This window comes from Melospiza melodia, chromosome 13, assembly GCF_035770615.1.
Source record: "Melospiza melodia melodia isolate bMelMel2 chromosome 13, bMelMel2.pri, whole genome shotgun sequence".
Lineage (NCBI taxonomy): Eukaryota > Metazoa > Chordata > Aves > Passeriformes > Passerellidae > Melospiza > Melospiza melodia.
The window spans coordinates 10944701-10968984 of NC_086206.1; the positions used below are offsets into that span (position 1 = coordinate 10944701).

Genomic DNA, 24284 nt, shown 5'->3' on the forward strand with positions numbered 1-24284 from the left:
CCAGCTTCAATGATACCAGTGATGAAAAAAATTTCATTTTTACAGCTGGTGGTATAGCCATAAAAGGAGAGATGGAGGCCTCTGAGGGGAGTAGGACCAAGTCAGCTTGCAGTGGATTAAACTCTCAGTGACATTGCTGTGGGTTCCTGCTTTTAGAAGTTCTCAGGATCAATATGATGGCTCCAGTAAGGGACTGCTGCCCTCAGCACCCCCAGGGACACCATGCAGCTGTCACAGAGCCGCTGTTGGGGCAAATTCTGTGCCACTGTAGGAGCCTGGCTGAGCACTGGGCTCCCTGCACTGCCCAACACGCTCAGGAGAGCCAAACCTTCGGGTGCCAGCTGCAGTCGAGTTGTACAGCTCTGTTGTTTTAAATTATCTTTTTCCACACAAGAAGCCTGGAAAATCTGCTTTCATTCGGGAGTTACAGATATCCTACACTATCCCTGAGTTCTTTCTACCTTTAAGCTGTCCTGTTCTATTCCAAGCTTCCCCCCTCTGCTCGTGCTCCTTCTCCCCCAGTTAATATGTTGCATCTTATTTCATGCTGTGACACCATTAGTGGAACCTAATCTCCTCTCTAAAGTAGACTATTAGTGTTTGGTGGGGGCCACTTATGAGGTCATACGCTCACACAGCACTTATCTGAAGGAAATGCCTTGGAGCTAATCAGGAAAAGGTAACATGCCATCACCCTGCCCACGGCTTCCCAGCACCCAAATTCCACTCATTTACAGTGAGAGAAACCCCAAGCAGCCCAAGTTTTGATTTTTCCTTTTACATGACAGAAGCCACAGCCCTTAAGTGACTAGGATGGAATGAGAAAGGAATAAACAATTAGACAGGGCTGCTGGAACAAATCCTCCTGTTTCATTTTTCTTCTTCACTTGTCTCAGCGGGAGTAGTTTTACCTCCTATTGACACCCATTGTGCTCTTGGCTGCTCACTATGATGCAGCTGTTTTCTTAATGCCTATCAACCCTCTCCCTTTTTACCATACAAAGGTGACTTGTTAATACAAATGTTGTTGAAACCCTAATAACAATGAGTCCCAGTTGTGATCAATGATATTGCACCTTGGCAAGGGAATGTATCAATGCGTATGGATTCATTTAAAAGTCATCTGCTCAAGGCTGCCGATTTTTTATTTTAAAAATCTCCACATAAGAAATACGACTGTTCTATCAGACTGACTTTTCTAACTCTACTGGGTGCAGTAACACAGTATTACAGTTCTGCTATTTCCTGTGATACCCACTTAGTCTCATATCTACCATTTTCTATCTGCCCCAGAGAGTACATTTAAACATAACCTGAGTCTTCCAATGAAATCCTCAAATACCTGTTATGCTCAGTCCTCTTAATAAGGTACTTTGATGCACCTGTTCCTCTCCAAAGGAACTTCCAAGGAAGCCATATGATTCCCAATGCCATTTTCTGTTTCATTATCAAAATCTCAGCACAAACCAAATGCTATCACCTCCTAAACACTAGCTGAATCATGTCTGGATTCACTGAGCAATGTGTTAATGTTATTTCAGAAAGTGTATTACCCTTTACAGCTGTGTGTATGAATGGCCACACCTCAAAATGCCACTGTGTTTAAAAGTAAATTTACCATTTATAAAGATGATAGACTGGTTCTCCTTTCCTTTATGGCACCCTTGTATGGCTGTTGGTCTGGCCACATGGGTAGATGTATGCTAGTGCAAAGTGATATTGGATTAACAGATCAGGAATTATGAAATTGAATATAGATACCCATATATGTAACTGACAGGGTGCATAATCCATGGAGAAGTGTTGTTTTCAGATGGGAAACAAGCTTGAGTGAACCTCATTCCTCAAATATTCTCAGTTCTGGACCAGGGTATTCTAAGTCATTTCCTACTTAATCCACTCAGCCAGAGACATGATCATTGGACTATGTAAGGATCAGTTTGCCCTAGAGAATAAAAGCTTTTGGTGTTCAAAACATGAAAGCTGAATCATTCAGAATCTGAGCTACACTGCTATTGTAATTCTGAGTAGAGGAGCCATGTAACACAGCTGCTTTATGCTTTGAAAACTGTTTCCAGTGTTCCAGTGTCATACATTCCTCCAGATCATTACACTCTCACATGAAACTAATCAACATTACAAATTGAAATTAATCTAGCAAACACACTGTTTCTCATTAAAAAATTATTAGGTTCCATTACACTGTTTTAAAAATCCACAGAGGGATTAGCTAGAATTTTGACAAGTGTCAACCCCAAAAGCAGGAATAGCTGCTAATGCCTGATTTATAAGTCTTCAGATTTTGTACCTCTGTATTGGGAACAATAGAGTCTTTTTTGGACCTTTGGTTTGTGCTAGGACTCTGAGTCACTGAATATTTTATGGTATTCAATGAACTACAGTATGAGTCATTCATGAGCTTTCAAGTATTTTTGGAATAGTGTTATTTTGCTTAAAATTGCAGAAAAATCGACCAGCAGAAGTGATAGAAAATGTACCACTGTAGATTTAATAAGATCACGTGGTGGAATCAGAGCATATACACATCAGGATAAAAATTAATTTAAGCAAAAATTAGGTCTACAAAGGAAATGAGGGATTCAACAATGAATTGTTAGAGAGTTATTGTATTCTGAACAGGACCCATTTTACTGGAGCTGTTCACAGTTGCCAAAAAGTTCTTGCCTCAGATGCTGTCCGTGCTTACAATACTTATTTCCATACTCTGCTGCAGTTTACCATTCCTACAGCATTCTGCAGACATGCAAGGTTTTCATGAGCACTAAATGATTGCAGAGCTTGATCACGGGGATATCAGACACTATTGAAAGGACATGACCAAGGCCAGTTTCCATTGGTGAGGTCAGTGAAGAAATAAATCCAATGAAAAGTCAGCCCCACTACAGTCTAGGACACAGGCCATTCACACCACTCACAATGTGAAAGAGTATTCCTACATTTACATAGGGATTTTGCTATTTTTTCTGGTGTGGGGAGGGTTTTTTGGTTTATTCATTTTAAATAGAGCCTAAACACACTGTATACTATAAGGAGTAACTCCAGTGTAAGGACCTGAATCACCAACATCACTGGGAGACAGAAAAAATAAATCAAGATTTTTACACAAAGCACACGAAGAGCAGTGGCAGAGCCCTGAGCTCACAACCTTGTGTTTGTGGGGACCATCCAGCAGCACTTTTCACACAGGTTCAAACTAAATGACATTTAGTCATGGTTCTCCTGTGCAGAGATCAGTTTTGGCTTTCTAGCAAGGCTGAATTAAAGCCATTTGGAGAAATAATGGGAAGGATTGTGTCAAAATCTGGAAGTTTTTCCTCATTGAGAGCCAAAGCTCTTGTGTCACAAGACTGCCTGAAAGAGAAAGTTTTCTTGGATGCATGACTGTGTTGACACTCTTATTCTTGCTTGAGAGTGGCTTTTCATGGTTTTTTTGAAACCCCTTACTAAGCAGTATAAAGTCAAATAAGAATGGGCTCATGGGGCTTCTTTGGATGAAACTAACAAATTTACACTTTAGTGAATTCTGAACAAACCTTCCCAGAATACATGAGATGTCAGCCAGGGAGAAATTCACCATTTCTCAAACCTTTGTTGTCAATGGGACATCAAATGGAAGGACATCCCAAACTGCTCCTGCAAAGGGAGCAAGAGGTAACTGTGGAGCTGGTTCCAAATGTCCTTCACTGTTCCCAAGCCTCTGAGCAATGGGGTGAGGGATCTGCATCTTCCAGAGTGATGCTATGAAAGAGTCACATCCAGCCTGTCCCAGATGACTTTGACAGCCTTTCCTAGTGCATAACTCCCAATCTGCTGCTGCTGAGTGCCATGCAAGGGCAGGACCTCTCTGCCCAGAGAGTTCATCATCTGCTGCATGCAGACCACAGAGCTCAGCTGCTTGTTCATGACTCTCCTAAAACAGGAGGGTATTAGGTATTAGGAATACAGTATTAGGGATTATTAACAGATATTATAGTACTAGCAGGGCACTCCAGAAAAATATTTGATCAGAATGCTATGGTTGGTCAAAGAAATATTTCATATAAATATTTAGAATAGGTCCTCTGTTGACTTGAGAGGAAGCAGGCTATGGGTAAGTCCTCAGCTGGCCATGGAAATAATGCACTGAACTATTCCAAGCAGAATGTGTGCCCATCATTCTTGGTCTGATATGGTGGGAACAGCAGGGAGTGCAAACAAGGTGTATTTGTAAGTAAAAGGTGACATGGCAATCATTATGCAAACTGATTTTTTTAATGAAAAAACCACTTAAGAGCTCCAATCATCTTCATACAGAAAAATTAGCTTTGGGAAAATAATTTCTGCAGACAGCTTCAGTATTTAACTGATTAAAAAACGGAGGGAAAGGGTTTGTCTGTCACTATAAAATCTCCAAGACTAAATTGTTGCTTGGACTTCAAACTGCTTCCTGTCATGCATGAATGACAGGTGCCACTTGCTGTAGTTCTCTGTTCTCCTTTCTGAGGAATTTGAAGTGTGCTCCTCCAAAGAAAGAGCTGGCTGCCCACTCACATTCTCAGCTACAATAAGTAGAACTTCTACAAACTTCCTTGCCATAGTTCTTGTTTGGAGGTTAATTCTCCCAAGTTCTAGAAAAATGGCTGCTTAAAAATGAAGAGATAAAGGATAGCTGGGAGCTATTGTTTGTCATGCTGCCCTATCAGAGGACAGTGTGAGTTAAACAGTTTTTCATAAAAAGGCAAAGGAAAAAAGAAAGGAGTGTGTATCACTGAAGGACAGAGCAGAAATCTTTTATTAACATTTTGGAAGAAAGGCTGCCCATATTTCTGCTGACATTTTTTCTCTGAGCAGAGCTAACAAAACAGCATTTGTCTAGGTCAGCCTAGTCTATCATGTAATTGTATCATTCAAGCTTGTTTCAGGTATGGGCTGCTTTTCCATTAATTATATTCCATGCACATGTATACATATCAGAGCTGTTGGGATGTCTATTTCTATTAGTTTAACAAGCCCTGGTATTAATGAGATTGCTCTATAATTGAACCTTTTCATGGGTCCCTTGGTGATGAAATTATGCTAATCTGAATCTGCAACCACAAGGCATCCATCATACTTGATCAAATAGTAAACATCAACAGTGATATGCTGGGAGTGTGAATGTGCCGTTAATTATTACATAAATGAACAAGCCCCATTATTTCATCTTTATACTCATGCAACTTAATAAAATGGGTGAAGACAGCGTGTATCAGTCCTCCACTATGTGGCAGCATGGGCCAGTTAACAGCAGCATGAGCTTGTAAATATTGTTGTATCTTCAGGCCTGATACTCTCTGTGTATAAAAGAGGAGAGAAGGGGGATATATTTCATCTCCCTGGGTCACTTTTGTGGGAAACAATGATACTGATCAAAGACATACCTTTAAAAGGGAAATACATCTGATTTCCCTACTGCTATATTTATTTGGTTTTAAAATCTGTGTGAATTATGGATCACTAAGGGTTTTAAGTGAGAGATGTATCTCAGAATGTCTGAAGTGGAATGATCTATATCAACTTCAGAAAATGTTTGTTAACTTAAGCAGATAAGGTTTTCTGTACCCACACTTGTAAAAATAAATGGATTTGTAGGATGCCTGTGTTGCTGCAGGCATCATTCCTCACCGACTGCTACATCACACTAAAGAAAAGAAGGAAGAATTTCAGGCTGCTGTTAATAATAATATGAGGACCAGAATTGCCACAGAGCAAGCATAAAAAAATCTTTTTTTTTTGTCAATGTTTCTTATTAGGTTCACTGTTCCTTATAACTACCTAAGCACTACATCTCAATGCTAGTTGATTTTATTTTTGTCTTCACTTGTACAGAGGTAAACAGAAATTAAAAGAATATGTTATTGGTTTTGGTAGCATTTTAGTCTGACAAATCTCAACCCCAATATTTATCCAGTGATCAGAATATTCTTCCAGTTTCCGATGAAGGAAAATTACCTTATCAGTGATCTTATGAATATGATAAGCAAGATATGTGCTTCACTGATGTGAAATATATAGGTGCCAGATGTCACTGACTAATTTCTAAAACAAAAAGAAGACCAAGATTAGTTCTCCTTTCTGAACATGTTTCACTAAGTTCTATATAGGAATGTGTTGTGCTGATGAAATTAAATCTACTTTTTGACCTAGTTTGACTCATGCTTTGCCTCTGCCTTTTCAATAATTAACAGAACTACATTAAACATATTTGTGGAAAAACTTTCTGTAAGCCAACAAGTTATAAATTCAATTAATATAAAAATATAGGGATTTATATTATGATTTTTTGAAGGAAAAACATAGAATTCATTAGAGAAGCATTTGAAAATGTACTCAATAACTTTGAGACATAGCTCAAAATAAGTTCCCTGGATTGGTGCAGTCCTGGGACAATGTAACACATAGAGCTGCAAGCTGCTCACTCCAAGCTGATTCTGCTGCTGCTAAAATCAAGACAAAGGCCTTTGTGACAGGGCCTGTTCCAGTATTTTTTGTTACCTCTATAGGCAAGTGAACTACAAAACCCCAGGCTGATTTAAAAAAAAAAAAAAAAAAGTTTAATATATTTATATATTTCTAAAAACATTCTCACTGGGAGAAGCCCTGATACTTTTGTGTCAGTAATGGCATAGAAACACAAAGAAAGAGAGAGGGGTGCTCCTCTGAGCTCCTAGGCTTATCATGTATTTATCCACATCCTGTTAATGACATTTGGCATTACTGAGAAAGTTTGCCCCGAGTTTCCTCTACCAAAACGGAATTGTTTTGAGATATATACCAATCATGGTGAGAGCTTCATACTACAGAATCAGCATCTCAAACAGTACCAAGGCACATTCAGTCTTGCAATTGCTTCCCTTCCCAACATTTTTCAGTGGAACCACAGAGGACTGTTTGTTCAGCACTCCTTCAGAACACGCCACGTTCTGGTGCTGCTCCCCTTATTTACACCTCACCACTGCTCATTTCAGCAGCCTGACTCCGTTTCAAACACAACTAGAGCCAGGCACTAAGAGGTTGTTTCCATCCTTCCTTTTTTTTTGTTTTTGACAGCATTGCCTAACGCTCTGGTTTCCCTCAGACGTGCTTTTGCAACCCTCCTGCTGAATCAGCAGCCTCCCCTCCTGGATTTCCCCATGCCAGCCACACCGGGCTCACCCTGCCCCGTGACACCACCTGTGGGCCTCAGAGCAGCCCCAAAGCCCTGCCACTCCCAAAGATCAGCCGCCAAAATGGCAAGGCACCTGGAGAACTGGAGAGAGTTCAGGGAGGAGGGTATCCTCCCCCAGAAAGCACCCCAACAGCAAACAGGGAGTAAAACCACCTCAGGTTTGTGGGAGTGCATGGATTTGACCACGGGAAGGGGGTTAATTCCCTTTGTACAACTGTGACTGAGGAATGCTGGCATCTGCAGAGGCAGGTGCTGTTCCTTGGCATGTCCCTGGGTCTGCAGAGGCTTGTGCTGAATCCCAAACCTGCTCCTTGCCTTCAGTGGGGTCACAGCACAACCAGCCCAGGGAGAGTGGGGCTGAGGCCCTTGGAAACCACCCCTGCAGGAACAGCTCTCCAGCCTTGGCCCTTCTGTGTCGCCTGAGCTTGTCTAACCTCATGCTGCACTTACTGACTTTGATTTTTATTTATTTTTAGACTGAAGATTCCTTAATTCATGCAGATATATAAAATAATTCTCTAGATTTCTGTTATGAAAGCTTTAATAACAGTAACTTATTATAGGTATTGTATGAGACAAAAGCATGGAACAGCTTTTCCCAATGACAGAAAATTACTGAAAATTTGTACCACTATTTATAATTAAATCTGATTTTGTTAAATAGAGATAGGACAGCAAAACAGCACACTAAAGATCTTTTGTTCATGGCATTTTAAAAATCAAAACTATTCCTACAGTTCCTAATTTATAGCCATCAACAGAAACCTATCCTTTCTTCAGTTTTATTTCTGTACCATGCCCTTGTTGCATATCTTTATATATCTTTTAGTAACTATTTCCACTCTCTGTCCAAGCAACATCAGCAAACTACACCCAAGATCCTATTGCCCTTGATCTCTTAAAATTTGGCAAAAGAATTCAAGCAGTCTCAAACTATGAATTTTTCCATTGAAACCGGAAAACCATAAACCTTATTATTATTATTATTATTATTATTATTATTATTATTATTATTATTATTATTATTATTATTATTATTATTATTATTATTATTAACCATTCCAGTTTGTAATCTTGAAAACACGTTTCTTTTGACTAGATATTTTTACCAGGGGGCTGATTAATTCCTTGGCTCTCCTGTTATAGAAGTCACCTCTCACAAGATTTCTCTCCCATAGCAGTGATCCTTTCCTATGTGAGACCATTCATTTTCAAATCATGAATGAGAGTGAAACAATTAAAGCCACTAAATTAGACTTCAATCCTTTTACCTTCTATCCATTCAGACTTTCCTCAATAAGTTATTATCTGCTATTCTAATTTCCCAGTCATGCAAGTCTGCCCACTGGGATCTGATAACAAATTTAGTCAAATTTATTATTAACAAGTATCTCTAATCCTTAATTGTTTGCTAGAAATTCAGAATTGTTCCTTATTTGTGTATTCAAAATTGCATCATAATTTGTGTATGATACTTGCTTTCCCTGCTGACGAGTTTGTTAATTTGAATGTCAATTAAGAATGACCACAGAACACAATGTTCCTCATTTCAAGTGTATTCCTTCCTAAATCAATTCCCTTGTGTCCAGGATACCCCTCTGTACTATTAAAATCAATACATAGTCCTGATTCTTTCCTGGTAGGAGTTCCCAAACCATGCAAACAAACAAGTACAACCAGGAAAGGACAGTGCTAAAACTTAAAGCCAACTAAGGTTAAGTAATCAGTGCAGATTTGCCAAAGTTCTTATCATTCAGAAACTCAGTTTAGTATTTCAGGGCCAAAATTGAGATCTCTCTGGATGTTCTGTTTCTGACTAATTTATCTCATAAAACTCATGACAAACACGCAAAACAATTGCACCCAGATTTGAAATTTTTAGTCAAGTTGTAGGAATTATAGTCCACACAAAAGAATTAGCATTATTTTCCAGACAATCATGGATCCATTGGATTATTAGCTGGAAAGAAGCACTGGAAGGGTCACTCCAAGCTCCCACTCAGGCAAGGGCTGCTGGCAGCACTGAACAGCCACATCCTTCTGCAGCTGACTCTTGTACACCTGCACAGATGTCTGGGCACCCTGGAATGCCACTGCTCATGGTAAAAATGAGGATTCAGAACATATTTCAGTGATCTGCAAAGATCAGAGATTTACAAGTGGTCTTGAAAGCTGAATGTTCACCTTATTTAGATGTGGTTGGGCATGTCATGGGTACAGGCATCACAAAAATGTGATCCATGTCAGCCCACAGCATTCTCACCAGTGCACAGCCTTGCTCTGCAGAGCAATAACAAGGTGAACATTCAAAAGTACTCAAAGTCTGGTGATTATCATTCCAAAACTCCTGAAGGAGATTTACTTTTGTACCCTTCCTAATGTTTTTTGCCTGTCAATACCTGTCACCCACCTTTTTCTGGATGAATACTCCTCCATCAGTACAACTGAGACAAATGAAATGCCTGTGGATATTCACATGCATTAAATAGCTATACATGCTCAGAATCACTAAGGGATGAGAGGATTGGCCAACCAGAGTAAAGCATGGAAATGGGAATCTTACATGAAGTGGTGATACCATTGTTTCACTGATATTTCAGGGGGAAAGCTGCTAAAAGTCTGGCTGAAGAATTCAAGCTTTCAACACCAATCTCTCAGAGAACACACAAATACATACATATATATATATATATATATATATATATATATATATATCTTATACATGTTTGTGTGTGCTCATACAGCCCTTTGTCTTCCTTGTATTTACAGAAATAAAGTAATTTTCTTTCAGATCAGCCATAGTAACCTCACTATGCCTGCAGGACTCTGATCAGGAAGCAAATGATGTAGTTTCAAGAACTTGTGTCATTACTGTAGAGCACAGAGTGAAAAGACAGACTGCAGCACTTTCCCAGGAGGTGTGTACTCAACTCTGCCCACAGACTGACCAGCTGCAATGCTTTCAGCATCTCTCTTTGAAGGGGGAAGGAAGGATAATTCATTACCCCCAGATAAGGGTTGTACATCACAGCCTAGAATTAACAGTTACGAGCCTGGAATTGAAGTGGTAGCACTCTAACTGCCATGACACAGATATCAGCACTGTGTTGGGCAACTAAGGAAACCATGAGCCTCACCAGGTCAGCAGTGGAAAATTACAACTTCCCCTGCTGAGCAGAAGCTTCATAAAGATGATACTCAAGGTGCACAAGGCAGTCCAACAATCAAAGGTGGCCTGTCAGAATGCTGGCACTTGCAAAACATCACCACAGCACCTGCAGAGGCTGGAAGTAGCTACATTCAGGCAGTCTCCAGAGAGGATTTCAAATTCTAAATGTCAAAGTTATAGCTAGAGAAAGTGAATGGAAATCCCTGGGAGAAAGATGGGCAGAACTGCAGGGAGCATGGAGGCTTGGGTGGGATGTGGCTGTGTGAAATCATCTTAGTGTTTGGGAATTATCAGACTGCTTTGGAGTGGGCATTGAGGAACTCCAGGAGAGGCTGAGCCTGCCATGGACCAGCCTCCTGCCCCAGAAGAACACCCTAAAGAGATTTCAGACTGGAAACAGCCTCAGGACTGTATAAATACACCTACCTCCTTTACAAGACTGTCTACACAATTGGCATAACTTCTACTAAGCAGCAGAATCTGCAGTTCTCACATATGCAAACACAGATCTTACTGTACTAATGACCATTTCCAGCTAATTTGGCAAAAATCTGCTACTGAACAACTGGTTCATTTATGGCCTTCCTTAAAGAACCTGCTCCCTTTTCCAAAACACTTGCTGGAAAAAAAAATTGTAGACAATCCCAACCTGCGAAATCTTAACCTGTTACATGTTCAGAACTGAATCTGTTCTCTATTAATCCTTGAGCACTCCACTCACTTTTTTTCCCTTTCTAGCTGCATCCAAGGTTTTGAAACTTTTATTGCAATCATTTAATGAGACTTCTTATATAGTAAATGCTCAATGGTGATAGGTTAAATAAGGCCAGTGCCAGCTATTGCTCTGCAAAAAGATTCTATGTATGTGCAGGTACCAGAGCCAGGTACCAGAGAAAATGGCTGATGGTGAGAAGGTATCAGCTAATTCTTGGCTCCATCCTTCAAAAGAACACAGGTTTAGAAAATGATTCATTTATTAGTAGTTTTAAAGATCACTTCCCTTCCACACTTTTTTCATCTTGTAAGTTTGTGTTTCCACCTTTCCTTGCTCAAAAGAATGCAGAATTTCTTAATTTCATACAAGGAAGACTGTAGCTTCCCTGAAGACCAGCTCAGATTTGCAAACCTCAGGAAACAGTTAAATTTAAGGTTCTATCCCACAATTGAGTTACAGAATTACTGTGTGCATTAAAGCAGCTATGGCTGCATAACCTCAATGTGTTCATCATGGAAATGGCTCTGTGAAAAAGCATGATGCCTTCTTCAACAAGTCATACAAAATCTCTGAATTTCTACTGCAACAATTCTCTTAGTTTTTACAAAACATACACTGGTAACTTTTACCTGACAGGCCACAGAGACAATAGTTTTTCAGGCCAAATGAGTCAGTGTTTGCTGGACAGATTTTGTCCCTATACAGTGAATATAGATTGTGTGTGAAAGGGGGTAAACTGAAATCTAATTAGATTTCATTTTAAGTCTAGCTGCTGCAATTATGACTTCTGAATAAAAGTGGTTGTTATTTAGCAGGGTAGCCTAAGCAATGCACATAATTATTATAATTATTAGGTACCTAATGATATCTAATAGGAGTCAGCATTGTAAATAAATGCTGTAGACTGTTCAGCAGGGTGGCCTGCACTTTGCAGAAAACTAAATAACAAAGGTTAATAAATATGTTTACAGATGATTGTTTTACAGGAACCCTGGGCAGCACTATCTGCTGGAGATTAGCTACATTAGAACTCAACAGACCAGAAAACATCCAGAATAATAGTCTTGGTACCAGCTTATAGATGCAGTGTATTAAAATAGCCAAACCAAAATCCTTCTCTTTCCAAATCCTGTCTCTCAAGTATAAGTTACACTGGGGTTTTTTCTTTGTTTTTCTGTTTTTTAATAAGATCACATAGTGGGAAAAATTCAACTTAATGTGATAAATCAGCAAATATGAAATCAATCAGCAAGTTCAATTTAATATCATAAATCAGCAAATATGAAACCAATCAGCCTTTTGGTTTTTCTGTTCCAAGCCTTTTTTTTTCACTCTCAGAATTTAAGAATATAAAATGGATACTGCTGTTTGAAGTGTGAATTACAATAGCTGCAGATGCTGCCTAACCCCTATTTGCACTGTATTAGCAGAAGAATTGTATTTATGTAATGAAGACAATGTCCACTGCTGATATAGATGACACATTAAAGATTTAAAATTGCATGTGTTTGCAAAGTGCATTTCAGAACCTTCAATTTCCAAAGTCCATTGTGCATTCAATTATCTTCCCACCCAGGCAAACTAGGGAGAGACTAATCAAGCATAATGTCCTCACATACTTCCCAGTATGCCTTCCTCAGAGAGGGCAAAGGGCACTGTCAGACCAGGATTGCAGCTTGCTCTGCCATGGGAAACACTGGTATGATTTACAGTTTATAGTCTCCATCACTAAATGTGGCCATTAGTAACAGTAAGCCTAGCTACAAAATAAGCATTTGTTATTTAAAGTTTTCCCACATGACTTTTGAGATCAGTTTAGCGTTTATAAATTATTTTGGTAGTGGTCGGTTAGCTTCCAGAAAACAAACAAACAAACAACCAACCAAAAATCTAAAAATAAAAAAACCAAACAAAACAAAACAAAAGAAAAAAATACCAGCCTAGGGCAAATATTCCAGTAATGTATTTAAGGTGCACGCATTGATCTGACTGTAAATATTTGTTTTTGAATAACACCCGTATTAGCTGCTGCAAATGAGGGGAAAGAGTGTGCATCTCTCACATGCTAGTAGATGGGGTATTAACCTTCTCTGGGCAGCCTGTGCCAGGGCCTCACCACTCCTGTGAGTGAAGAATTTCTTATCTAATCCAAATCTACCCTCTTTCAGTACAATTTATCTTCCCAAGCCCAAGTTCACTACTGTTCTGGATACATCCATCAGTGCAGTCAGAATTTGGTAAGATGCTACTAAAGAAAACTTCTACTTTCAATGCAAATTAACTCAGTCTGTCCAATTACCATCTTCGACAACTCTCCCCCTGACTCCAGACTTTCCTGAATACCTCATTTTCTTCTACCTGCAGGACTCCTGCAACGCTTTCTCCCCAAGGGGTTTCCTCAACAACTCAAAGAGTGACTGCTTGGCACTCATTATCAGGACAGGAGGAAATTCATGTAAGGTTCTGCAGATGACTTAATCTTGTACACCCAGAAGAACAAGATCTCCAGGACAGCTGAACAGAAGTGTCAAGGTAAAAACCATCCCTGCTGATGTACGTGCCCTTTCCTTTACTCAGGTAGTGGAAAGCAGAGCAGCTGAGGAGTTTTATCCCCCTGTGTAACTTCATACACAAACCATAAATGCATAACCAGGAACAGCACAACATGTGCCTCTGAACATGGTCCTTTAAATATGTAAAGCATCTCATCAATAATAATAATGAAATACTGCCTTTAACCTAAGTTGGGTTTATCAGAATCTACCAAAAGTGCAGCTGTCACAGTAAAAGTAATTGGTCAATGGAACATTATTTCATGATATTGAAAAAAGGTAGCAATGCTTTTGGAACAAAAAAGAGCTTTCAATACAGGAATGATGTGAAATTATGAAGTTGGTTCAGCTCAGAAAAAACATAATTTTTAATCACAGTATTTTGTAAGCCACAAATGGAATTGATTTTCACAATTCATGAATTAAAGATATGCTTTGAAATTGATTTCAGCATCCTAAAGCATATATTACATATCTATACAGCAAACTTGGGCACTAATGTAAACCAAGTTCTATTTACATTTTGATTGCTACCTCATATCTATCAATTAATGTACTGTATTCATAAAACACAACCTTCAATACCCAGCTGATGTGAAGAACTTCCATACATATTCCAGGCTCAGTCTCTGAAGACTACTTTGTTGGTAATGCTATGTGTGAAGTTAAGTACTGTACTTGTGTTTTTATCTATCCAAAATTTATTTATCTCAAGTTCTCTCAACCCATTTTTCTTAGGAAAATTTCATGCCTTAAAAAATACAGCCTAACAGCATTAAAGCAACAAACAGCAGGATTTTGTGTACATGTTAAGAGAACTGCAACAAATTGCATTTGAACTATTTAAACCTTTTCTTTCACTGAACCCGGTAATAGTTTTGATTCAGAGAATGACATTTTCCTCATTTAAAACAAAAACAAGTACCAAACCTCATTTTCCATTGGCTTTAACAGGAGTTTTTGATATGCACAGCCAACAGACCTGGTCTACCTGTTAGGCCCTGGCAGTCAGAATACAGGGGAGGTCAGAGTGGCTCTTCACTCAGTGAATAAAACAGCCTGTGAGAGATGCCAAACCCCCCTTCTTTTTACACCCATGTGATTCAATAGCATTGTGAAGGTGAACAAGGGAGGCTGAACTGGTGTAACTGTGCCTGTGGCTGACCTGCAGAACAAGCCAGAATATGGCCCAAGTGATGGATTTGATTAGACAGACAGCAAGTTGAACATTCAGATAGAACAAAAGTATCACTAAAAATTGCGCAGGTTATCCCTGTAAATACAAAATGCACACACAAACCATGAATGCTATGGGACTAAACCCACTCCTCTCCCTCTCACTCACTCAAATCAGCACTCTCAGTAACCTGAATCCAGTTTATTGATTCCTCTGGCTGCTGGGAAGGAGGTGGTGCTTACACTGAAACAAACAGCTCAGCATGTCAGAGAAGGGCCTTTCAGAACACACCACAGCTCGGTGCATCAAACTTCTTTAAAGCAAGAGAGATTATTTGTCTCAAGCAGGTTGAGTGCTGGTTGCATCCTGTGTTCAGACCCCTGGAGAGGCACCATGTGTCCCTCTCTGGAGGCAGATGTTTGTCAGGCATGGCCCCATGAGCTGTTTGGGCAGATCAGAGGCTGTGCAGAGCACAGCACCAGTGTGAGGGGAGGAATAGGAACTGGAATAGAAAGAATGGCTCCATCAGGAGCTCAGCACAATAAAGCAGGGCTGGGGCAGGCACACAGGCAGTGCAGCTGGCAGAGCCAGAGATCCCTGGTGTGCACAGAGGCTGGTGAGAAGCTTTGTGCCATGGCAGAGGGTCAGTGCCCACCAGGGAGGATTTCACAGCTCTGCCACTGAGCTCTTAAAGGATTGGGTTGCAGCATCCCACGTGAAAAGATCTCCTGCAGTGATCTTTGCCAGTTCATTTCAGAATCTGGCCCCTATCAGTGCTATCAGTCGTGCTGGATGGGAGTCACAGTTTATTCAGGTAACTGGAGCCTGTTGGTTTTTACTGCAGTCCCCAGAGGCTGCCCCTCAAGGGGGAACTCTGGCACACAGGATTGGGAAGCTGCACTTGAGACCTTTTATCTCAAAGCTTTCTGCACATTTTCCAGTTTTCTGTGTAGCTGGCACACCAGTGTAGGTACTCCCCAGGCAAGGGAACCTCCTCACTCTGTGCCTCAGCTCTGCTCTGGGAGGCCCAGGGTGAGCATCACTTCATTACGACATGCTAACACTGACATACTGTCATCGTGCCTAGAAAGAGATGGTTCCAGGAGAAGGAAGCTTTATCACTACATGAAGCATTGGAAATTACAATGTTTAATCTGGCAGAAACCACTTTTCTGCAAATAGACTTCCAGACTTGACTATGATGGTTTTTTTCTGACTCCTTTATTTTCATGCTCTGAAAGGCTCCTACCACAATAAAAAAAACAACAACATTGCAAACAGAACAAATCTGATACCAGGGATCTTAGTACCTCAGCAGACAGATGAATGACAATTTAGGCTATTTTTTTTTGTTGTTGTTAATATCATCTGGAGATGATATTGTTATAAATCTTTTGGTGAGCCTTCCCCTTGAAAGAGAGGGAAAAGAGGACAACAACAAACTTCATCTGTTCAAAGGCTGCTCTTGGCAGCAGTTAGAAGATCTTTAAGTATTATTCAGCTCGTAACAATGTTTTTTTGTTGGGTTATTCTTCCATCCTTTCAAAGCCCAAACCTTCAAAAAAGTTGCTGAGGGCATCTCAAACATATTCAGCTATTACATGCAAGTAATAATAATAAAGGGACATAAGTTCCTACAACTGCAGAAGATGTTTATTCACACATTGAAGTCTCAATGTCTATATTCACCCTTTACAGAAACCCTTGCAGCTCAGTGATTCACTCTGTGAGATTTAGAAGGTTCCTTTGCTGTCTCCAAATTTGCAAAGATGCTAAAAGATGCAAGGAAATTTCTGTGTCTTTTTGCATTTACTTCTGGTAAACAAAGTTAAGAAAATAAATTTTTAAAAAATATAACATAGTGATCATTATGAAAGAGTTATCAGCTCCAGGCCCTCAGAATAAGTGGTTGGAGCTAATATATTCTTATAATCATATTCCAATATGATTATATTCCAATATAATCATATTGGAACAAGGCCTTTCAAGTACCTTCCCTTGATTCTGTATGGATTGAAAAATATCATTGTTTATTAAATCTCCTTCAGAAGAAATTATTAAAATAATTTGATTTGTGTGGATTTATGTATTCAGATAAAATCACAGAATAAATGGATTTTTATGATAAGTCTATGTTTGGGAGGATTTTTTAAATTTGCTACACAGATATGACCTACATTTTCAAAAAAAAACCCCAGTAATAATTTCTCAAGAAGACTTTGGTATTATCTGTGCTTGTCAATTTGTTGAGATTCAGGACAAAGGACTTCTGAAATCTGACTAAAAATACCAAGTTATGTAGTTAATATTCATTAAAAAACCCTCAACCTTTTTATTTCTGGTGTTTATGACTTAAGATTACACAAAGAAAGCTCACGTGTCACTTCTCCATCAGCAATGAGTTTCTTTACTCTTTGAAATTTTTACCATGTACACACTTAAACAGTTTTTTGGTAACTTTCTAATGGAAAGGGAAAAATAAGGAGCTTCATTACACAATCTCTTTAGAGTAGAAACCTTCCCCTTATGTGAAGGCCTATTTAAGGTGAAAGAAATTTTAAAAATTACTTTGCAGTAAGAAGATAGATTTTAATCTAGCAGAGCACTACTATTTTTCATAAATCAAATGTCTGTCATATGAGAACATTTACAGGATGTATAAGAGAAACCATTTATGTGTTATATGAACTCAAAATTAAAACTAATTGGAATATCAGCTTTCAAACTTGGGAGTTCTAAGGTTTGTTTCAGGTTTTCATACTGATTTTGGTGCATTTCCAAGCTGGTGGGGAAAACATTGGATAGAATGGATTGTTAGTACATATTGAAAGAAGCAGAGCAATAATTGGCAGTTACCCATGAGAATGGCCAAGCCAGACTGACAATATAGACAACAAGAGGTCTGTGGTAAGAAAGGGAAAGAAGGACCTGGAGATATTTTCTAAAGGGAATTCAGAAGGTCACCAGGTAACCTTTTTTACAGCCTCTGAGAAGAGCACGTGGTGCACGGAATGCCTCTGAACAGAGGGTGGTGACCTGAACACAATATTCAGTATATTCAGATTCACCCGAGTCTTGCTCCTGCTGCAGACAGGGCAGTGAAACTCTCTGCTCATCCCCAGTGAGCAGCTACTACTGTAGTAGTTTTGTGGGAAGCACAGAGCTCACAGCACTTCCAGCACAGTGAGAGGGTAAATTAACCAGCACCCAGTGAGTGAAGAAGGGATTCTCACTGGGTATTGCAGAGCTATTATAATCAGCTATCAAAGAGCATTTCTGCAGCACTAGAGTAGAACAAGGGGTGACTTAGGCTGTCCTCACTGCTGTGCCTCTCTTGGGGTGCATCAGATCAGAAATTTAGACATGAGAACTATCTATGCATCACATACATTAGCATCATAATTGCCACTGAAACTGAGTTCTCATTGTTCAGTTCAGCATAATAATTGCAATCTTGGAATCAGTCCAGATTCAGTGCAGTTAGTTTATAAACAACATCCAATTAAACTCCTTGGAATATGTTCCCTATCAGTTTCTGAGAAACAGGTTAACAAGACACCTATTCTTTCATGAGCTGGAATTATACAGTTTATCTACAATGTTTAGTGATGTGTCCTGTAACATACAGTGAGAACTAGGCCTAAAATCTTGCAAGAAATTAACTGTTCTATTGGAACTAGCATTAGAATTTAAAGTGTCCTGCTGCCAGATTTTGGCACTCAGATGGCTGAAACACTGTGCATGAAACAGTTTTGAAATGAGTATCCCCCCACAGTCACAGCCTGGGGGGTTACAGCTTCCCCCTCTATAGAAGTGATAGAATTGGGAAAACCAAAGAGTTCTCAACATGCAGAAAGCCAACAGTCTGGGCACAGGCAGAGGAGGATGTAAATTCCTGAATCTGTTCATGCACTCCCTCCCTCCCACACTGCCAGGCCAGCTCTGCCCACCTGCTCACCATGTGGCTCTGGGGGAGCCGGGCTCTGCTCTGCCCCTGGCTCCATTGCACTCTCACACATTCACAGAGCAGCAGCCTGTGACGGATGATGCACTGAGATCAAGACACAGGAGGAAGATAACGTCAGTCTGCCCGTCCATACAGCTGCTGGCCACCTTGCATCCTTCCCCAAGTTTGGCCCTACAGCACAAAAGCAATTCGGGGCTGTCACAGCCTCCAGCTCTCACTGCCTGCTACACAACCAGCAACCTACAAAAGCAGTAACCTACAAACAAACCTGTGCTTAGGAGTACTGACAATCAAGCCAGGTCCTGCAGCCATTTCAGTACCTTCAATTTTTCCATTCTGGTGTTCTGTGGCTTTCTTTTTGCTGCTGCACAACCTTCTCTCTTTCTCCCTACTCATGCTCTCCCTCACTCAACTGAGAAAATTCACAGCATTGAATTCAGTCCCACAAATAACTGCAGCTGTTTGTTTTTTGTTGATCAGGCAATATTTTCAGGGGGAAACCCATTTGATCTTTTAAATTTTAAACAATGTTTTGTTTGAAACCTTAGTCATGCTCAATTACAACTAAAAAGCCCAATTATTAAAAAATTCAACTAAGCGAAGCCAATGATTTACAGGCATGTTAAATCACAGATCTGATAAGGTTGATTACTCTGATGTGCTGCCATGTGCATAAATGCTTGTGCTGACTCTAAATGAGCTGCCACCTTCATGGTGCAGGTGTGTGAGCAGAGACACCAGCTCAGGTGTGTGAGCAGAAAGCAGGAACACCAGCTCAGGTGTGTGAGCAGGGACACCAGCTCAGGTGTGTGAGCAGCTCAGGTGTGTGAGCAGAAAGCAGGAACACCAGCTCAGGTGTGTGAGCAGAGACACCAGCTCAGGTGTGTGAGCAGCTCAGGTGTGTGAGCAGAAAGCAGGAACACCAGCTCAGGTGTGTGAGCAGGAACACCAGCTCAGGTGTGTGAGCAGGGACACCAGCTCAGGTGTGTGAGCAGGGACACCAGCTCAGGCACACAAAGCTCCAGTCCAAGTGGTGCAATAGCATTCCAATATCACCTTGTTTCTCCTGACTGCAGAGCTGGGTTATCCCACATTAGAGTTCATTGTCCTTTGCAGTGCAACACACCCTTATGTGCTTTGCTGAAGACTCAAAGTCCTAAGACTTCCAACCCCAAGGCATTTAAAAGAGAATACAGGATTTTTAATTTACACATTTTTTTAAAATTCAGCCCTCTCAGTGTATAACCCACTGTGTACCTTCCATTTCAATATGCTTTTATTGATATCGTAATTTGCATCCTGAGTGCCTTTATTAGGAAATGGCACCTGCACAATAAGACACTACAACAACCTTGTGTTTTGCTAAATATCAAACTTTACACTGTTACCTGTTCTAATCTAGTACTGAAAGAGAAAAAAAAAATCAATGAGGATGTTTATAAAGACTCAGAAAGAAGAACCAGGCAGTAGGCTGGAACTGTTCCCTCCACATTTTAAACTCATGTAATACCAATATCTTAAAAACTGTGTCATTTTCCATTTTTCCTAGGACAAGACAGGTGATAAGGAAGAACTGCCTGTGGTTTATTTTTTTGACTTTACCCTTTCCTTTTCTCTCAATCCCTCCTTCTCACCAGATTCCCATGTTTATGAATCAAAATAAAACAAAGAAAAGAGCAAACCCTCCCATTGAGACTGTGAACAAAGAGTTCATGTCTGAAAGATCAGAGCATATAACAACAAAAATTATATTACTGCAGTCAGATATTGAAGATGTTAAGTCCTTATGAAAAGTGACTAGACAACTGAGCTATTTTATGCCTTTAAAAAAAAATTATAATCTGGCAGATGTTTTTCAGATTGTTATCTATGCCAGTCTTAGTTATGCTAAATTTACACAGTACTGAAAAAAGTCATCTAACAACTAAAAAGGACAAGAAAAAGAAATGACACTAATAAAACTCTTCTTTTGATTCTGACTTTAAAAGTTGGCTGATGAATTTATTTGATTATGTTGAAATCAGGTCTCTTACTAAATACTACTGTAATTTCTCAAATCTCAGAATACTTTGGTTAACTTAAAAGCAAATCTTTGCATTCTACTGCCTAGAATATCAATATCTACAGAAATACTCCAGAAACTAATATCCAGATGAAACTTCAGCAGACTGCAATCCCATATTTTCTTATATGCTTTTTCCTTTGTCTCCAAATTCTGTCCAAGAATTTTTTTTTTAGTCTTCTGTAAGGAATTTTGATTAAGTTCCATTAAGTGTCTAATTCCTCAGAAGGTGTATTTCTGAGTGGTTCCATTGATGCATGCCAATTACACCAGCTGACAAACAGCCACTGCATTACAAAAAAAATCCATATTTTTAATGACTCCCTTGCTGTCCTCCATGTCTGTGTGTATGTCATGACACACAGCTTCCCACCATCTGCACTTCTTCCTTTATATATCCACGCATTTTGTATTATAAATTGCTTGGCTGTGATGTATCTTGACATTTGACATAACAGCAGGGCTGGGGGGAGCGTAAGTGCTGATCATTAGATTATTGTTGAAGTATTCTCTCCTTTCCTCCCCTGCTCCCTGTGTTCCCTGGAGACACAGGTGTTAATAAAATCAAACAAAATGAAAATGGGTAAATTATTGCAAGCTATGAACACCTACATTGTGCCATGCCTCACTAGTTTCCAATACCACCTCATTTTTGAGACAACCACAGAAAAAGATGCAATTTCATCCTGTAGGCTGGGTGGTATAAGGAAAGGACAAAAGAGACAAGATATTGCAATCCAAAGGTCAGTGACCCACTCCCTTGTATAATTATAGCATTTCATTTATATCCTACCAATCTGTCTTTGGATGGCTGATAGTAAATTAAGTAGCTAAAAAACAATTTTGAAAATTCCCTAATAACTAATAACTGAGCTCTAAACCTAGAGCATCATATAGGTAGATGAGCACAAGTATCAGCTTGAAATTTATTTTCCAAAAAATAATTTTAAGAATACTCTAAGACTCAGATCTGACCTAGATCTGTGTCTCACTGCTTTGCTTCAGGATTCTTGAAAACAGATTTAACACTTATTCTAAACAGCTCAGAGATTTTGTAGAGCTTCAAGGGTCTGAGTCATCCTGGAGTGCAATATACATCCAATTGAATCTTGCAGGATGGATGCCCTTTGTACCTCTTTAAAATGCAGGTGGAACGTTTTTGTGCTGCATTCCTCATTCCCATGACAAAACTCTTCCCCTGCATTCTCCCAAGAAGGTTCCATGCAGTAACAAAAACTGAGTGAGAACATTTATGTTGATCTTATGGCTAATACATATTAACAGTTTATATCTTAATTTAATGGTGGCCCACCTTTAGTGATTAGCAGAGACCAACACTTCCCCTGCCTGCTAGCCATTGGTGTTGGAACAGCACTGCACAGCTCTTCAGTCTCATCTACTGCACAACCAGAGGAGCACAACAGAAAATAAATTCTAGATCTGTAGATCTGATCAGATAATCACTCAGTGTCCCTCCATTCAGTACACGCAGCGCAAATGTCTTACCAGGGTCACTCTCTGGCACAGAATGTTTCACACTTTGATGCAAAGTGCTAAAATGCTGTAGATTATAGAATTTTATAAGAAACCAAATGGGAAATAATTCTCTCTAAAGGGTTGGAGGAACAGAACAAATCAAATGCTTGCTGTGAAGAATTCTGGAAACTCAGCTATTAAGGCCAAATACTTCAGAGCACTCCAATCCCTACAACTGCTGGCAGCCAGTCCCAGGTCACACCCATTTCATTTACACACTAAATATTGACCAGAACTTGGAATTCAAGAGTGCAGCTTTATAGAAACAAGCCAATAACCTTCCACTTGAAAAGCTGTCTAACTGTATATATCTCAACCAGACCACAGTAATTAATATTTATGAGGATGAGTGAGAGAAGGATGCTCATAGCAAAAGGGGATTATGAAAACACAAGAACGTGTGAGGATGCTGATGGGACTGAACAATTGGCACCTAAGACACACATGCAGCAGGTCCATGAAGTGACAGAAGGAGAGGACAACAGTGTGTGTGTAGCTGCCTTCACACACAAGCACAGAAAAACTTTTTACTGTGCTTTGTTCCACAAGTAATCCAGGAAAAGTCTTGGTACTTGTACCAAATACATTTATTACCACTGATTAAATGGCTTTATTTGACTGCTGCAGGCACCCACATCTGAGACATCCCTGATCCCAGGCCAACCAAAGTAACAGTGCCTGGCACATGTTCCATCCTTCAGGGGTAAGTACTAGATCTGTCACAGCTTTAAATCTGCGTGTGTTGCATATTTCTGGATTTATACCTTACATGAATATGACCAATAAAAAGTGGACAGAAGCTGAGAGCACCGGAAAGAACTTGACAACAGCATTTTAAGGTGAAGAAAAAAAAAAAGAAAAATAGGAGGTTTTGATCTGCAGAATGTGAAGTGTAACAATTAAAGCAGAAGGATAGATACTTTGAGCTCATTAAAATTTCTTTTGAAGATGAAAGTCATTAGATTTCAACGAGAACTTGGAGCAGAAGCTCACAATGACATGAGAATATTTAACCTGCAGTCTACAGTGCTTCAAGCAATTGAAAGTATGATAAATAATTGCTTGGCTGTAGTAACCACATAGAAGGAAAAAAAGGATTACCCTAATCAAACACAGTCAGCGTGGTGTTGCCTGTCTCTGTGCTCCACATTTCATTCTGAAAGTTTGCAGTTATAAAAACGGAAATCCTGAGTTCTTAAAGAGGAAATTGTAAAGGATTTATTTTCCTGCCACCTCCATGAAAACTTTGATAATATTCAGGGTCAGCTCTTCAGCTGGCATGATCAGCAGAGCTCTGTGGAAACCAGTGGATCATTGCCAATTTTTAACAGCTGAATGTCTGCTTTTACAACAGGGACAACTTTATTTTAGATTTTTTTTTTCCATATCTCTCTTTTATTTTTTTCCTCTTCAAATTAGGAACATTAATAGCTAAATACATTTTTTGTTGTCAGGAATACCTGTCCTCCAAGCTACAAGACTCATATTTTTATGTGAGTTGCACCAGTGATTCTTACACATATTTCAGTATCACCACAAAGCACAAGCCAGGACTGTACAACCTTTACCTCACAGGTATTTTTTATGTTATATCTGTGCACAAAGACAAATACTAATGTAACAGAGGCCTAAAGCACAGATAATGGACCCTCCTGAAAAGGCAGAGTGAGCTTGTCTTAGACATCAATATCATGGGAAACAGTGCTTCTAAGAAGAAGCCATCTAGGAAAGAAAAATGAAAACATTTAATTCTGCATATATTGAAAAAAGAAGTTTTTTCTTCTGTATGAAGAAAGTGCTCTAGGGAAGGTAAGTGATTTTGTGAAGCCTTTTGATTTTGACAATAATCTTTTTTGGGGTTCAGGGATAACAGTTCTGACTGACTTGGGTTGCATAAAC

The 24284-nt window shown here is 39.5% G+C and overlaps 2 long non-coding RNA genes across 3 annotated transcripts in view; one reads left to right on the forward strand and one right to left on the reverse strand.

The window, feature by feature from the left end:
* Window positions 1-23061, forward strand: part of LOC134424197 (uncharacterized) — a 44457-nt gene extending 21396 nt beyond the window's left edge. Inside the window, exons 2-3 of the long non-coding RNA XR_010029361.1 lie at window positions 13456-13623; window positions 23013-23061. This is a non-coding gene — a long non-coding RNA (uncharacterized LOC134424197). The remainder of the gene's footprint in view (window positions 1-13455; window positions 13624-23012) is intronic.
* Window positions 1-24284, reverse strand: part of LOC134424196 (uncharacterized) — a 208895-nt gene that overhangs the window by 59248 nt on the left and 125363 nt on the right. The window lies entirely within an intron of this gene.